The following is a 16,546-nucleotide window of genomic DNA, read 5'->3' as shown; positions in this document are numbered from 1 at the left end:
GCATGGAAGACTGACAGCATGACTCCCTGTGACAACAAGACCTGTCATCCCGTGTCTGAAGACAGACATGGACATTAAGAACTTAAACCCTTTGAAAGGCCCAATATATAGTGATCACCTTTTAAAAGCTGATATGTGTTGTTACATGTTTAATTATAGGAATTCAAGTCACTATGATATTAAGTCAACCTTTTGGTTATTTTGTGGAGATTCATTCCTTCAAAGATCACTGACTTGGCATCTACTAAGTGATAGGGTGGACTAAGGGTAACATTCTTAAGCCACCGGTGTCCATGTGAATGGTTGACAATTTTCTGCCAAATCGTTGAACACCTTACATTAATACTGTGTCCCTTTTTCAGTCACCCAAGTGTATATTTCAAGATAGAACATACTCTTATTTCTTCTCTACCCTTCACATCTGGTTAGTCTACTATGAAGTATTCACTAGAACCCCTGGTTGGTGAGTTGGCTGTGTGAGATTTTGAAATTGCAATCCCACAGATGTTCAGCGTGAATTTTCTCAAGCTCAGAATTACCAACAGGAGGCACAACTTAAAAATAGCACCCAGTCCTCTGAATGAGGTTTCCCGCTACAGCTCACTGGCTGATATACTGCACTGTGTCGTGTCACAGGGTCTGAACTCGAGCAACTACTAGAAAGCCTTTTATCAACTGCGATCAGGTTATTCTTAAATCGTGAATGAGGGTTTTCATCTCATGGTTCATGGGGAACTAAATACTGCAAGTTAGTAAAGGTGTTTGAAGTTTCTCTCATGTGCACAAATATCGTCTTTACAGTAACTTCAGAACTCGTCTGAGGAGGTCAGGAAGTCTGGTTTTTGGCCATTCTAAGCACTATTGTTCCAGCAACTGCGTGGCACCTGGAAGCTTGTTAGAAATGCAGTCTCAGGCCATGTCCAGACCTGTGAAATGCCAGGTGTCTTCTGTGCACACAGTGGGGTCCAGAAACAGAGGTCTAGAGTGGCAGTTCTAAAATTTTCAAGGCAAGCAGCTTTACTGAGGACCTGACAGGTGCTGAAAAGGACCTGACTTGAGGAATTTCAATTCTAGCATCAAATCAAGTTTTTTTTTTTTCACACGATTGTCATTATATCACTGTTTCTGATATAAAAGCAACTCTCTTGCTAACATTAATGTGGCAAAGGACTTAGATTGGCTTCCATACTCTGAAAGGTGGTGAGGTGCCCTGCCTTCCCAAGCTACTCACGGTGCCAACACTGAGCGTGACTGTGGCCTCAGATCAGGATTGTTTCAGGACAGTACATTCCCTCATAACTCTGGGGGATGCTGCAGGGGAGCTCCTTTGAAGAGAAACGAGCCATAGGTAAGTAACAAGGGATTCAGTCCCTTCCACAAGAAAGAACAAAGAAACAGCCAAAGAGATAGCCAGACATGCTCCAAGTGAGAATTAGGGGAGAGTCCTTTAGTATAGAAAGGAACCCTCTCATGCTGAGAGTGTGAGCAGTCCCAACACAAAGCTATAGTGCTATCTTGGATCAGAATAATCCAGGAATTTGGAGGTGAGCTGAATTTGGAGGAGGCCAGAGGAATTTGTAACTACAACTTAGGATGTCAGTATGAACGGTTCAATGTAAGTTTAGATAATATTAAGATTCTCACCAACATTAATGCCAGGATCAGTAAGAGACAGCTGTAGCAGCAACAATAATAACACAAAATCTTTGTATTCACTTATCATTCTAAAATTCACTCACTCACTGGGCTACTTTTAAAGATAATTTTTATTAGTTCCTAACAATGTGTTTGGGTTATATTTACCATTCCCCTCTCCAACTCTTCCTAGATCCACCCCATCCCTACCCACCAAACTTTGTGTCCTATTTTTTTTAACCCATGGAGACTAATTTGTGTTGCATAAATATTCTTAGATATATGATCATACACTGGAGAGTAGTAGACTCAATCAAGGCAGGACCCTTAGAGAAAATGTGTACTTCCTCTCAGAGAAGTTAACAGTTGTCAGTAGTGCCATGGTGGGGACACTTGCCCAAGTTGTTCTCAACATGCTGGTATTTAGTCTATCTAGGGCTTGCACAGAATTTGGTGTGCTGTCATAACTGTTGTGAGTTCATACATGCAGCTGTTCTGCTGCATCCAGGAGGCAGTTTCTCTGCAGTTATCCACTACCTCTGGTTTCTATACTCTTTACTTCCCCAATTCTGCAGTGATCCCTGAACCTTGGAAGAGGTGTACACTATATAAGTTAACCTGAGGATGGACATCCTGTGGTCTGTTATCCTCTGCTCCTTGGCCAGTTGGGGGTCTACATGCTGCAAACAGATGCTTCTCAGATGGTTAATAAAGGATTTGATCAATGGGTATAACAGTAAGTCACCAGAAGTCCATTTAATACTATGCCCATTTAGAAGCTCAGTAGTAATAGGTCCTCCCCTAGGGCTCATGATGGTGCCATGGATGAATTCCATAGTGTGGAGCAGGAGTTAAATATAATCAGAAAGTAGTTGGTTACTCCCATGGTGTTCATGCCACTGTTGCGTCAGTGGGCATGTCTTTCCAGGCCAGTCATTTTTGTAGCTCAAAGAGTTTATGGCTGGATATGGTAGATGAGTACTTCTCCTCTCTAGAAACTTGCATAGCACTGTTAGCCATTAGGAATGAAACTTCCAGGTCTGTACCAAATTGAGTTCATCATGTTCTATCATTCAAGCATATGGTGTCTTCAGTAATAGAATCTCATCATTATTAAGTTCTGGAGTGTAATCAAGATCAGTGGGAATAGCCTGTCTGTGCGTGCATGCATGCGTGCGTGAGTGTGTGTGTGTGTGTGTGATTTATTAGAGTGGCTTATAGGCTGGGGCACAGCTAGTTCTAAATGTTTATCTCCTAATAGAAAGTCCAAGAATGCTGTAGTCATTCAGTCTATGAGGTTAGATGTCTCATCTGGTCTTCAGAATGTGCTGGAATCCCAAAGAATGAAGCTCTGATGCCACTGAAGGGATGAATTTGTCAGTGACAGTGAGGGAAGCAGGCAAAGAATAAGAGCCCCCTTCTCTCATGCCCTTTATCTAGGCTGCCACCAAAAGGCAGGTCTAGATTTGAAGTGGGTCTTCCTACCTCAAATGATCTGGAATTAGGCTGAGTCTTCCCCCCTTGAACCAAGAAAAATCCTTCACAGGTGTACCCAGCAACTTCAGATGTAGCAAAGTTGACAAATAAGAATGGCCACCACAGACACAGACTCACAAAAATGGCAATTATGTTTATATTTTAGCATTATCTGTGATCACTAGGCTGTCTTTGACATTCTTGTTTGACCAATTGTTTGCATGTGAGTCATTAGCACACAATGAAATGTTCTATTTCTTGGAAACACATGGCTTTGTTCCTGTTGGTATGGTAGGAGGTGATGGGAGACTTCATTTGGGTGCTTTTTAGATGTTTCTTACCAGAGTGCCAAAGAACTCAGGGAAAGCTTTCTGGTGTGGGCAAAAAGCACATGGACTGTCCGCATTTCTGCTCAGCCTGTGGGAACAGAGAGGAGTACACTTGAGAACACCTTAGGGGAACACTTCCAGAAAAAAACAAGAGGGACCATGTAGATGCATTTTGGTTCCTGAAGTAAAGAGAGGAGAAAACAAAATGAAATTGAGCTAGACCTTGAGAAAGAAATGCCAAGGATCATTTTTGCTAAGAAGGTTTGAGATCCAGCCCAGCTCTGAGGGCAGAAAGTTGCAGGTGAAACTAGATTCCCTGGATTTCAGCATATCTGGTGCTCAGTGAGGGAAACTAATGCAAAAAGAAGGAAAAGAAACACATACCTCCTTTCCCATGTGTGATAGACTCTGTGATGATGCCCCTGTTGAACTGATTCTTTTTTGAAAAATACAAAAATTAACCCTGTTTCTGCCTCTTCACACTGGTGTGTGTGCATGCATGTATGTGCATGTGTAGTTTTATTACGCAAATGTGCCAAGACCTGCAGAAAGTCATTGGTATTTGAGGAGATTCACCATCCTACTGGAAAATGCAAGTTTAGACCTTCATGGTGACATTGTGTCCTTTGAGACTGTCTGAACAGACTCTCGGTGCCAGAGAATCTCAACTATTATTGCTTAATATATGTTAAAATATAAACATCATTGTTATTTTTATGATTCTCTGTCCCCCAAAATTCTGCCTTGCAGAAGCAGTCGTGCTGCAGATACAGCAATTCTTTAAATATACATCTAAAAGGACGGTGTCCTGAGTTTCTTTGGAGTCACAGCAGAGTTTGCCACATATCTTCTCTTTGAGCACAGAAGTCAACATCCCTAATAAGGAAGCACCTCCTCCCCAGTGGCATGGCCTTGTAAACTACAGGAGGTATGAGAGAGAGCCCAGAAGTTCATGGTCCACACTTTCCTGTCTGGGGAGCTGTGAGCTTCCCCCAGGTTCCACTGGATACAGCAGCTAATGACACAATCATGAAGTGAGGCTGTATTGACCTCAGTATTACTACTTATATTCCCTTTTCTGTGTCGGATGCTTATAGCCTTGCTGTTTCAGTTTTATTGAGATTTTAATAAGCCTTTCCCCACTCTGCTTGTTTCATATATAGTACAGTCTATATATTCTTACAGAATTTTTTAAGGTCAAATTTTATAATTCCCCAAAACTAGTCATGGGAAAAGTTTCACCTTCTAACTGTGTACACATAGAGAGCTAGCACCCCCTAGTGTATTAGAAACCCCAGAGATTTTGATCTGGCTTTAATAGCCTAATAACAACAAACAGCAATGCATTACGTTGGTCAAGTTGCTAATTTTCTTTACTGGTATTGTTATAGGGTATTTAGGCCCAGGTAAATTATTTTTAAAAGTTAATAAATAGCGGACATAAGAGAAAATAGTGGTGATCATATTCTGAGCAGTGAAACTAAAAGTAGAAAAGTCACTGGCTTTTGAACTATTGGTATTTTAAGGCTGTAACCAAGGCAACAATTTATTGTCTCACAGCTAGCTTTCTAATCCCCCTTTAAGGGAATTTCAGTAACTTACTAATTGTTTACGGGAGGCTACAGCAGTGAGAGTGTCTGGATTTCTCTGCTTTGGGGGACTGGTAATCTTGTGTGTTGCCTAATGAAACTGTAAACGGAAAATTATAGCTTCACTCCAGAGAGTGAGAAGGCTTATTCCAACAGATGGCATCAAAACACCGTCTACACTGTGGCCGCTGATTGTTAATTGTGCCTGTGAAACAATCCTTTTAAACAGAGTAATGCATTTTATCATCCAGATTACAGCTCTCTGCTTTTGGGTTTCTCAATGTGTGTTAACATTTTCTGTAAGAAAGTGTAAGATTTAGTGATTGCCTAATTATCAGATTAAACAACAGAATAAGTCAACTCAATCATGTTTAGGAACCATGCACCAGGGAGATAGATAACTACCATGCACATGTTTAAAGACATGCTGTTTGAGAATGTTTGGGTTCTTAGTGGGTCTGTATAAACTAACAGGAATGGGCCAGGGCTAAGTTAATCAAATAAATACAGTATAGACAAAAAAACATTAAACACATGATAAACACAAACTATATTTTAAATATAGCTCATTCCGGTGAAAATGTATATAGTTCACACAAATCGTTTAAATTAAAAGGCACAAAGAGAGGATTATTCTTTGAAATATTTAGATGTTATAGTTTCAGTGAAATCCTACAAACAAGAGGAGGTATGGGGTTGATGACATCATGGGAGAAAGACCATTCCAAAAATACACTTTCTGCGGTAGTAACATGAAAATGTGTTGTCCATTGGTCCTGCGGCCTGGTGATTTGGAACTGGGAGCATGATGTTTAGAGATGTAGAGAGGTTAGCATTTGTATCAACAGGACTATCACTTGGTTTATGGGTATCACGGAAGACTGTCCTTTTCACATCTAATACAGGAAGTACCTACGAAATTGAAGGCTGGCATACTCCTGTTTCCATGTCCAGTCATGGCTACTGTGACAGGGAAGTGAGAGAGTAGCCCTACTCTCTGAGCTGGGCATAGCTCAGTTCCATCCTGTCTTTAGGGCCTTTCATCAGATCTGTAAATCCCTTCAAGGGAGTGCTCTACTTGGAAGGCTATTCCTTAAACCATACGAATGATGCAGATAAACCATACGAATGATGCAGATTCCAGGTGGAAACACTCCAGATTGAGAAAGATATGAAGCTACAAAACTGCCTCGGTATCAAAAAGACAACTTCACTAGCTTGTGACAAACTCTTGTTCAGAGCACGATTTCTAAGAAGATTTAGAATTATGTCAAACCATCTCCTCCTGATGTCTGAGCCTGTAATAGACTAGAAAAGCAAGCTGCTAGAGGTGCTAACAGGGCCTGATGCTGATACCTCACTCTGAAGTAAGAGTAAATCAGAGAAATTTGATAACTACAGTGGGAAATCAGTTAACAATGGGCATGCCATCTCACCTACTGACCAGGATGAACCTTCCAGATATAAGATTTTTCATATCATGTACCCCCTAGCAAGATAAACCAAAGATAGGGTCTAGCATCTATAACCTCAATAGAATCATTAGAAAAGACAGGAAAATAAAAGGGCAGTCTACAAAGGAACTGACCAGTAACTGGCCAAGAGGAACCGGGTCATGACAGTAAGAGCTGTCACTCATCAGGTAGACTAAGCAAACATATTAAGCCAATTTTAGGGTTCTGCATTGGGTCAAAACAAAGAAAGGCTCTGAATAGAAAAACTGGTGGCATTTGAGTGAAGTCTAACATTCAGTTAACAGTTTGATACTAAGGTAATATATTGACTTTAGTTATTATATTATAGCTATGGAAAAGAAGGGGCAGAGTGAGGAGTTTATGTAGGAACTATACTTTACAACTTTTAAGTCGTCTACATTATTTTAGGGGTAAAGGTTTTTAATCCTATAATGCTACTAGTGTCTTCTATCTGGGACTATTTAATATAGACCAAAAAAATAAAACCCAAAAAACAAACAAAACAAAACAAAACAACAACAACAAAAAAACGAAAAGCAAAAACAAAAACAAAACCCTCTGCTACATAGCTGTATTATATAATCATTGAAATCATGAAAGTAAGGAAAGGTTATTTTCAATGTGAAATGTTTAACAGAATTCAAAACACAATGCAGACATATATATTTCAGTATAAAATGTCCGGAAACTAGTTGATCAAATTTCAGGTACTTGATAAGTGTCTTTTATGAGAACCCAGGTTCATTAGTGATGCTGTGCAAAGGATTGTTATTCCTCCATCTGAACTATTCTTATTGGACCAGGCTTAAGACCCTCTTCTTCAACCCTCTGCCCAAAGATGGGCATAGGATGTGCATGTGGCTCCCTTAGATTCTGGTGCTGGTAGGAATGAGGGTTTGAGTGAGGGCTTTGAGTGCCTTATCTGTTCTACAGACAGGAGTGAGATATTTTTGTACTCAGATATCACATTAAGCCATAGTTCTGGGCTAAGTTCAGATTCTTCTTCTAGTAACATCTTCTTCTTTTTCAATATAAAGTTTCAAGCAGTTCTTTCCCCCAAATCCAAGTGGACTGGCTGTGACTGGAGCCTGGTCTCTGGAATTGTTGAGAGCTGTGGTGTGCTGGAGTTAGAAGAATGAAGGCTTGTATTTTTCCCAGCTATCATCTAGCAAATGAGCCTGAATTGCTCCCATTGGTGGAGGGGCTTGTAAGTGATATTTGTTGCATACTGCTGCAGCTTGCTTCCTATTGCTGTGATAAACATTGTGTGACCAATGTGGGGAGAAAGGGATTTTCTTTTGGTTTGGTTGGTTTTTTATTTATTTGTTTGCTTGCTTATTGATCTAAATCACAATCCACCATGAAAGGAAGTCAAGAAAGGAACTCAAGACAGGAAATGAAGAAGAGGCCATCACACAGCACCGCTTCCTGGCTTGCTGTGCATGGCTTGCTCAACCTTTCTTACAGTGCTCTGAACCACTTGCCCAGGAGTGGTACAACTTACTATGGTCTGAGCCCTCCCAAATCAATCAAAAATCAAAAAATGTCCCCACAGACTGTCCCATGAACCAATCTGTATTCCCAGATGACTCTAGCTTGTGCCAAATGGACAAAAAAAAGTTAATTAGCAGTTACCATCATGAGTTCAGGTTGAGTGAGTCACCGTGAGAATCAGAATTTAACTCAAATTCTTCTGTGTATTTCAAGAAACTCTTTGAAAGACCTAGATCAAATGACACATGCAATGGCATATCAGCAAGATTGTTTACAGCTCGGAGTTTAGGCCAGTGTTTTCCATCCTTTGAGATTAAAGATTCATTTTAAATGTCAAATACTTCACAAAAATCTATGCAATAGCTATCATAGCTAACGTAGGGTTTAAAAAAACTTATTTTTTGTGATGTGTGTGTGTGTGTGTATGTGGTGTGTTTACATGTGTCTGTGTGTGTATATGTGCATGCCTGTCTGTGTGTGTGTGTGTGTGTGTGTGTGTGTGTGTGTGGTGTGTGTGTGGTGTGTGTGTTTATGTGTGTGTATGGTGTGATGTCTGTGTGTATGTGTGGTGTGTGTAGCATGTATGTGGTATGTGTGGTGTGTGGCATGTGTGTGTGTGGTGTGTAGTGTATGTATGGTGTGTGTGGTGTGTGTGTATGGTGTGTGTGTGGTGTGTGTAGTGAGTGTGTGTGTGTGTGTGGTGTGTCTGGTGTGTGTGGTGTATGTAGTGTGTGTGTGTGTGTGTGTGTGAGCACTCAGTCTTGAGCATCATTCTTTTAGGCACCATTCACCTTGCTTATTCAGACAGTCTCTCACTGGTCAGCTACTCCCCAGTTAGGCTAGGGCAGCTGGCCAGCTAACCCACAAATAATGTTCTATTTCTGTCTCTCAATGCTGGGATTACATAAGCCACCACACCCAGCTTTTTTGTGTGGATACTGGGGACTGGACTTGAGTCCTCATGCTTTTGTGGGAAGACATTTACCCATTGAGCCATTTTCTCTGGCCTTGATACATGTTTAATGATTGTGGTTAGTAAATCACATGGTGGCAAAGGCGAAGAATGGGTTATTTTAAGTTGTCTTATTGTATACAATAATATCAATTTAATTTTAGAAGGTAGTAGCAAACTTAAGTGGATGGCATGTAATTTGGTGTGTGCTTGTACACATAGGACTCCATAGAACAACATAAGCTTCTCCTTAGCTTGTGAGCCACTAGTCTGGAACATAAATGCAACACAAGGCTGTCTTGCCAGAGTCACCATCAGAAATCCAGGATAGAGCTCAAGGCATTTAGCCTCATAGACTGGGGAATGGGGGCAGAGGCAGGGGGCTGGAACATGACCAAGGAAAGTCATGGAGGAGCAGGGGTGGAATGAATATCATTGACTCAGCCCCAGGGGAAGGCTATTCTGGGTAGCTAGAAAAAAATTGGTTAAATGAGGCAAGCAGAGATTATGAAGATTATTAAAATCTAAGCTCAGCATTATAAACTCCCATTAAGGCAAAGTATGGGAGCAGGACCCACAGAGCATGGGTGTAATCCTGGTCTCCTCGTTATCAGACTCTGGCATGTGAAATGTTGGCACCTCAACTGTCTTCATCAGTACAACTGGGATAATGACATGTACCACTCGGGGAAGAGAGCATCTGTGACATTTCCTAGTGTGCTTTCAGTCTATTTGGGTTGAATCTGGAATAGAGAACTATCTAAAACTATTGAGCTGGGAGTCAGCGTGCGGAAAGTGATATATTAAAGGAGATTAGGTTGGCAGCCAGGTTTGGGTTGGATTAGAGTCAGGAAACACACACACACACACACACACACACACACACACACACACACACACACACACACACGAAAATTGCCTCAGGGACCCTGGCTCAAAAACTGTGAACAAAGAGCGCAACAGAGGTTGAGATGAAAACTGATTGGATGTTTAGTTTTTGATAAGATATCAGGGATGAGATAAACCCAACGCAGACTTGAGATTTTAGGTTCCTAAAGCTGTGGGCGAACAAGTTGACACACTGAAAAGGGAAAGGACAGAAAAGCTGAACTGAATGAGAAGGATGAGACATGGGCACATAAGAACCCTTAGTTATGTGGGGACCAGCACTAGAAAGATGCAAAGTCAGTGAAGGGGAAGCCTGAGCTGAGATGGCAAGGGGTAGGGGACCAAGAAGCCTGGTGATGGCAGAGAATAAACAAAGGAAGGCCAGGGACTCAGGATCAAGCCTATGTGATACTTTCTCTTGAGAAACTGTTGTAAAGACTGATCAGTTCATCAATTTGAAGGAAATAAAGATGAAATAGAATGTTCATCATTTTATAGGATATTCATCTTAAAACAGTACTTTGGTTCAGAGTTCACATGGGCCGTAGCTGTAGACACATTACTTTCCCTTTAAAGAGAGTGAAAATGACAGCACATTTATAGCCCTCCTCTCAAGGAGAGGATTGCAGGAGGCTCCATTGCATTGCTCTTCCTGGGGTATGGTATAAATGTGATCATATGGCTGGGTTACTGACTGTCTGAGCCCTGAGATGTCCATCCTTGGGCATTCTCAAACCTTCGGGACTCACCCTCTACCTACCACCACACAGTATTGCTCAGCTCCCGTAGCTGCACAGGTTTGGCCTCCAGGGTACCAGCTTGTAGGCTTGCTCTGAGCCCGGACTTTTGAAACGCCTCTCTTTGTGCCTTCTTTTCAAATGCTTTGAGTCTCAGCTCCAATATCTCATCTGCCCAAAGACTGTCCTGTCAGCCTGCATGCGGCACTTTTCCTGTACACTTTACATCTCAAGGCACATGGCACACTTGCCTCCCACACACGACTTGGAACTCCACTGCAGGACTCAAGGGCCTCAAGGGCACCTCCCACACAGCACCTGGCCTTGTCGCTCACACACTGATGGCCAAATTGAGAAAACAATGATGTTTTCCCAGCCACTCATCAGGGCATCAGGAGTGCGGAAAGTGGCCAGGGACAGCAGGCGGGATCGAAGGGAGGAAGAAGAGCAGCAGGTAACTGTGGCAGGAAGCAGCCACCTCTGGAGGGGGCCGGGAAGAAGGCTATGGGTTCTTTGGTCTAAGGCTGGAGGCGAGGCTCAAGGACTCAAGGCATCCATGGACAGTTTGAGGTAATGGGTTAAGGTTTAGGAACATGACCCAGTCTGGGTGGCCTTGCTACACAGGAGAGGGACAACAGCTTATAAAGCCCTAGAGAAGCATCGTGGGTTGTGAAGTAGATTGACAGGAAGACTCATTCTTAGACATGAAGAGTTGAAATTTTCCACATGTGAAAAAAAAAAATGAAGGGATTCCTTTGAGAAAGATAAAGGTCATCTCAAGCCCAATTAATCAATCTCCAAATTATTAAACCTATAGTAACCTGTAGCATCTGGCTACAGCCACCAAGTCCTTAAAGAAGGGGAGAATTGAATCCAGGTATGTACAGAAGAACAGCTATGTAAGTACACTGGCATATGGCAGCTGCCATGGTCTGATTGTGTCCAAATAAGAGCGGAAGGGCTGCAGGAAAGAAATGAACCCCCCCCCCCACACTGTGTAACCGTGTACTCCTGCTTTCTGCCATGTGAACATACAGGATTATTGTCTGTCTTGTGGCTCTGCTTTCTACCATTGAGCAAAACAGGTAAAGCCAACTGTGAAGACAGGGACCTCTGCAGACACTGTACCTGCTCACACTTAGGGCCTGGACTATTAGCCCCTGTAGTTGTGAGCAATATATTTTTGGTGTTTGCATATTATCCTGAGTGTGGTATTTTGTTATGGCTGTAAAGGCACACTAGGACAGTGGCCATCTCTTCCAGCCAAGAACTAACTTTCCAAATTGTAGGGAAATAAGTTTCTGTTGTTTAAGGCACCCAGTCAGTGGTAGCTTGTCATGGCAGCCCTGGATTTTGTGAGCACTGGCACAAAAAGTAAGGTGCAGATGAAATTGAAGAAGACACCTGATATCAACCGTGGCCTTCACATGCATGCATGCGTCTGCACACACGTTTGTACACACTGTTAGAGAATCAACATGCTTTCCCTTGAGAAATCACCCCCTCCACTTAGAGATCAATAAGGAAAACCTCTTTACTAATAGTGCACAGCTGGTTCTGGCTAATGCAGAAAAGGGAGCCAGCGTTGACGAGGAATCCCGTCAGCTTATATAATTTTACAGCCCCAAGTTACACTTTGATCAAACATGTTTCAGAGACACGGGAATCTCACAGTTGGATCATTTGGACAAATGTGGAGACTTACAATGTAAACTATTGTCACAGCTGCCTTGAAGCACACCAGTACTGCTCTCGCCAGGCAGCTAGTGCCCAAGAGTTACGGTCTTTCTGATCAGAGAACCAGGAGCATGGCTTTAGGGAGAGCCTACTTCTCTTCCTAAGCAAGATTAGTAGAGCCTTTATAACGCCAGCCTCTTACTCATGGTTCCTCCTCTAGCAACACAAACACAGCAAAGTTATGAGTAGAGTTTAAATTGGCAAGAGAAATCCTGTGCTCAAGAGCTAACACTGATGTTCTGTTGGAGATTGATATATAATATTAATTATATATAAATTAACCAAATGTACATCTAAACATCAAAAAGTCAAGGACCTCTTTCTGAGCTGATGCTGTCTACAGATTCACCAGGTATATGGCTCAAAATGACTTCTAAGACTCAACTCCAGAATATTAAGAATCAATTTATGGAAATGTTGCATCTTATAGTGTAAACACCAATGTTCTTGGGAAAAGGGTGAAGGTATTTCTAAGCTGCTTATGGCCCATGCCAATTCCACAGCTAAATGTTTTACACTGAAAATTTCACCTGCCAAGCCTTGTCTAATGCCCACTAAAGAAAAATTGAAATCTTTTCACAGAAGTACCAAAAGAACAAGGCCAAGGAAAATCTTACAAAGTAAAATATTTAATTGGGCTTGCTTACAGTTTTAAAGTGTTAGTTCATTATCATCATGATGGGAAGCAGACAGACATGGCAGCAAGTAGCTAAGAGATTTACAATCTGATACCTGGACAGCAGAAAGAGAGAGAGGAGGCTGGTATGGGGTGTTTGCAACCTCAAAGCTCATCTGCAATGACATATTTTCTCTAACAAGCCCATACCCATTCTAGCAAGACTATACCTCCTCCAAATAATTTCCAAACAGTTCTACTAACTAAGTCATATGTGTCTATGTGGGACATTCTTATTCAAACCACCACAGTGACTCAGGAGTTCAGTCCCAGCATGTGTGAGACAAAGGCAGGAGAATTGCTGTAAGTTTGAAGCCAGCTTGGGCCACAGAGGGAAACTCTCAAGAACACCAAATAAAATGATGCAAAATAAGCAATGTACATAATTTTATAATTTGAAACCTCTGGGGAAGAACCAGATTTAATACACTGCTCTGGTTTCAACTCTGTCTTACTCTCTGGCCTTGGACAAAATGCCAAAATGCCAACACTGTTAAGACAAGGTTGTTTCCCAAGCTTCAGGATGCTTCATCTAGTCTTCCTCAGTCTAGGGCGTGGTTTTGCATGAGTTCCATTGTGAAGACCACTTCAGTTGTCATTTACAAAGAACACCATTGGGGGTTCTTCTAGCAGAACACTTTCTAAAAGAGCCAGACAGAACCTGATAGCCGAGAATCGTGATATATACATAGAAAGACTCCAAGTTTGTGTCATTTGCAAATGAAATCAGAATTGGGTTTTGATTCCTCCCACCTGCTGAGCAGCAATGCAGATCCCACTCTGAAAGATTCACATTTTGTATTTTCAAATTTGAAGCTGTATTTTATAGTATTAAATAGAGTTGAAATATGAAATGGGCCCATTATTAAGTTTTAAAATATGCAGAAAAAGGGACAAGACTATACATTTACTTCTTTTTATGGCAAACATTGTCTGTGTGACAGTCCTCATGGAACCATGGAAGAAGTAAACAATTGTCTAATTAGGAAATAGCCAAGAAAGAATTTGTTTTACTTACAGTCTAGAAATACATTGTTTCCCATGAATGCATAAGTTACTGTGAGTGCTTTGGGCAGTGTCTGGCAAGGTTTTAAAATAAAACAATTATGCATGGCTATAATACAGCTGACTAACCATTGGCTGCATTCTGGGGTGGGTTACTCAAGTTGTCTCTCTCATCTCAGTGGCCTTGGGAGTCATCCTGCCAGTAACATCTGGAACCCAAACCAGAATTCCATCACCTCATAGGCACTCATGATCCTGGCACAGCATTTCTTCTGGAAAGGCTTGTTGGTTGTATAAGGCCATTGATTGTTGAACCCAATGTTGTTTATTTACCGAAGTGGTGAAGCATATATGATCTATAGGAAATGGAATCCTACAGTGAAACAAAAGAACAGAAGTAAATGCTGTGGCTGGGCAGTGGTTGAACAGACACCAGGAGAAAGACCACCGACCCAAATCATGGCCAGATTAAACAGAGCTTTTTATGTGTGCATATCAGAGCTGAGTCTGTGATTGTCTCCTGCAAGGGCAGGACTCAGACCAGGCCATTTTCCATACTTTTTAAATAAGGGCAAAACCTTAAGGACGGAGATGTTTTTTGTTTTTGTTTATTTGTTTGTTTTGTTTTTAAAGCAACCATGGTTGCAGAAACATGACCAGGAAGTTCAAATTTTACAAGTTAAGGAGCATTTGTTACAAAATGTTTCATGGTTATGGGGTGGGGCACAGCCCAGCTATGAGAAACAGAAACTCAAGTTTTACAATAAATAGAAGCTTAATTTAGCTAAAGACTTCTAGGAATAAAATGGGGTTGTGCTGCTTCTTCACTTGGGGACCCTGACATCAGTGGAAGGGTTTCAGCGTTGTTCCATGCCAGTTCTTCTTATGAGTCAAACTCTACGAGATCTGGACAGATGTTGCGATTCATCCTCCACTGTATCTAAAGCGATTTCCAGGACTTGAGAGATTGCTCAGTTGATGAAGTGCTGTTCACATAGGCATGAGCTCCTGAGTATGGCTCCCTAGAGCCCTTGTGAAAAGCTGGGTACAGGGCACCTGTAACCTGGGAAAGTGGACACAGATGGATCTTGGGAGCTTGCTGTCAAGCCTGTCTGACTGAATCAATGATCCAAGACTCAGAAAGACCCTGTTTCCAAAATGAAGGTAGACAATGATTGAGGGAAACACCTGATTTGGCCTCAGGCCTCCACTTGCCTATATGCATCTGTACACACATGTGTGCAGACCAACATAATACATAAATGTGTGTGTGTGTGTGTGTGTGTGTGTGTGTGTGTGTGTGTGTAATGAATAAAACCATTTTGCTATCTTGCTGTGCTTTCCAGTACTGTATAATGGTCTTAAAATCCTAGACATCCCCCAGCTTTTCAAGTTTGGTTTAACACACTTGCTTGTCTGTCTGTTGATTTAGAAATGAAAGCTCTGTTTCTGTAAATTCCAATAAAAGCCAGTGTTTGTTTGAGCTAATATTGCCAAAACACTGCAAGTGGCAGCTTCACCAATAAACAAAATTAGGATGAACACAACAACAATCATTTTTTTTTTTATCTATCTTGGCCACTGGTCTCTAAGAACGACATAGGTTTGTGTATATATGGCAGAATATGGGGAACTTATGCCACTTAGAGGACCATAAAAGATTATGGACTTCAGTGATATCAAGCTTTGGGCTAGCGACATGGTCAGCAGTTAAATATTTGCTGTGCAGACCTGACGACCTGATTTTGATCCCTAGAACTCACACAAAAGTGGAAAGAGAGAAACAACTACAAGGACTCATCCTCTGGCCTCCACACAGGCACCTGGCATATAATAAATATGCCCAATAATAAATAATGATGAGCACAATAAAATGACATCAAGCTTAGTTACAGAACAGCTAGTTCTCTCTTCCCTGGTAGGAAGTATTTTCTGTGCCCTAGAATCAGCATTGTTATTTGGATTCAAGAGTGCTTCATAGGGACCTTAAGAAAGCATGGGGTGGGGGGAATATTTCTGAGAAAATGAGCAAGCATTTGATTTTATGAAAAAAAAAAGTGTTAAAGAGATACAAGCACACATGTGACAAAATGGCCATGATAAAATTTACTTTAAGGTTGGACTACAATGAAAACACATCTAGCCTGTGGTTTTTTGGCCTGTTGGAAAGGAAGGGGCTGGTTTGGGCTGGAGGCCTGTGCCCCTGAGCCAACCCAAAGTGACCATTCAAGATTAGTCCATGGGCTGGCAGCAGCGTTGAGAAGAAAGTGCCCTTTGGGCAGCTGGGAAGTGGCATGGCAGGTTGAAAGTGCTTTGTGGTAGAAGGTATTTTAGTACCATGCCATCAGGAAGGAATTATTTGTAAGCACACAGCCATTGTGACTTGTGCTGCCAAATACTACAATGCTTATAGACATGGCCATTTAGCCCTATTTTCCAGATAAGAAAAATGAAGTTTTGTAAAAAGTTAACTGTCTTGTCCACAATGGCAAATGATAGCCCATGTTTGAGCCCTGAGCTGATGGCGCTGAGGTGATGGTCTGGTCTGGAGTG

Source organism: Phodopus roborovskii, unplaced genomic scaffold (assembly GCF_943737965.1).
Source record: "Phodopus roborovskii unplaced genomic scaffold, PHOROB, whole genome shotgun sequence".
Taxonomy (NCBI): domain Eukaryota; kingdom Metazoa; phylum Chordata; class Mammalia; order Rodentia; family Cricetidae; genus Phodopus; species Phodopus roborovskii.
Note: the sequence above shows the minus strand (reverse complement) of the source record.